This window comes from Ambystoma mexicanum, chromosome 6q (genome assembly GCF_040938575.1).
Source record: "Ambystoma mexicanum isolate Mex_15411 chromosome 6q, UKY_AmexF1_1, whole genome shotgun sequence".
Taxonomy (NCBI): domain Eukaryota; kingdom Metazoa; phylum Chordata; class Amphibia; order Caudata; family Ambystomatidae; genus Ambystoma; species Ambystoma mexicanum.
The window spans coordinates 1,562,337,017-1,562,339,298 of NC_090937.1; positions in this window are offsets into that span (position 1 = coordinate 1,562,337,017).

The window sequence follows — 2,282 nt, forward strand, 5'->3', positions numbered from 1 at the left end:
CACTATGCCCCATGACACCAACCAAACACTATGCCCCATGCACCCCACCCCAACCAAACACTATGCCCCATGACCCACCAACCATACACTATGCCCCATTACCCTCATCTGCAACCAAACACTATGCCCCATGACCCCCACACAACCAAACACTATTCCCCATGACCCCCCATCCACAACCAAACACTATGCCCCATGACCCCAACCCACCAACCAAACTCTATGCCCCATGATCCCATGCCCAACCAAACACTATGCTTCATAATCTCCCAGCCCCCACAACACACCATCCCCATGACCACACCACCACCATGCTAGAAACTCACCAGGACCAATGGCCAAATGGGGTGGCTTGGTATGGCAGGGGGCATGCCCAAAGAACATGGCCTGTGAAAAGTGACCACTGGCCATAGCCACCATCGTATCCTCCCCTGCCCCAAGTCACTGAGCCCATAAGGCAATCATTTTTAGTACCAGCCTTCTGGGCCACGGGAGTGGCCACTCAAAAGGTTAAACACATCCAAGACCATGATGCTCTATCACTGAAGTAGAGTGCTACCCACAACAGGGTCAGGATCAGTTGAGATAAGACCCAAACTGATGACCTCAAGTACAACCTGCTGATGAGTTGCAAAGCCCAAATTGTTCTACCTGACCCACTATAGGGAATCACAGCATGAGGGACTTTAAGTTTAGTTCACTTTGAGAACCTCCACAAAAAAGATATAATACGTGCACTGAAACCTGTCGCATTAGTGGTATTTATCTCAAAGGTCTGGCCATACTGGCGATAAATGTGACTCCGAGCCAGCAAGTCTTCCAGGATCAACAGTCAGCCCATTAGTAATTTGTGAATGATGTCAGGTGCACTCCTTTATCACACTGTTCCCCTGAAAGATGTCCCAAAGTTTCATTATCTTGCCTGGAACAGGTCAGCAAGAATGCAGGTTAGCAGAGGACAGCTGCATAAAGGCCACGCATTTACCTTGCTGTCACATTCACCCAGCACCATGCTCTAATTAATGTAATAAAGAGAATCAAATGTGACCTCTTCGCCACGTTCTACTCATTCCATAGAAGAACAGAATGGAAAAACCTTTGCAGCACCTTGTTAATTCCAATGTCTCACTGGTAAAAAGCCTGTTTTATGCTTCAAAATGGAACGAGGGATCACTGGCTCGAATACCTGCGGGTGCGCATGCAGAAGCCCAACATGTGCGGGCATTGGGGTGCTGCATTTATAAAAGTCTCACTGTCAAAGTTGTATCCTCTGCTAAGTGAACGAAAACGCAGCTGATTTGCGAAAGGAGCACAATGCTTACCCACACGTTCGATGTGTTATTTGAAAAAGAGCAAATTGTACCAGGTATGCACGAGGACTTTGAAGAGGAACCTCTGTTCTTTGGGGATACCCTAGGCCCCACCAGCAACTGCCTCATTATTGCCAGTCAGCAGTCTAATAACACAGGAATGTATTACTTCCTCTGCTGCCTTACAAGCTGCATTGGCTGAGCCCATCCATTTGTCACTTCCATTGGGGGCAAACAGAAGTGTCACCTCGTTGTCTTTCAACACTGGTTCCTCCACGTCAGCCACTTTCTCACAACAAAAGATTCATTGCTACTCCGTGCCGGGGCGTAGGAGACCCATAAAATCTGGGGGGGACAGGGGACACCTTGGGACTTTTCTTTTTTTGATTTATTTATTGTTTTTAGTCAAAGAACTCGACTTTTCGCAAAATTAAAATAGCAGTACATGGGGCTTCTGCAAGGTCATTAACACTCATTGGGTGTTATGCAGGAATCACACCATTCCAATAAGTGGGCAACAGATGCCATCCGCAGCCAAGGTTAAGCACACAATCAGGACATAAGATGGAGTTTCTAAACACATGCATACATTAGGTTATAGGCCTACTGGGTGGTATTATGCTGAGTGGATATGTACGAAGGGGCTGGAGGTGTCTCCCCTCTGTGCTTACACTTGGTCTGCAGGCTGCGGGAATGCTAAAGGGGGGTGGGACTATGCCACCTTTCCCCCAACACCATCCCATTGGAAATGGACTAGTATTATTTTTATTTACTTGTTTATTGCATTTGGTTATACCCCCAAACCCTGGGGTGTCACGGCGTAGGTTACAAGATTGCTTAGAAACTTGTTTTTTACATGATCGCAGCTTGGCATACATACAGGGTTATGTACAGTTACAGGGTGACGCAGGATTTCGACTTGCAAGTCTAGTAAATGCAGTCAACAGTGAATCAGTTACAAGGTAGTACAAT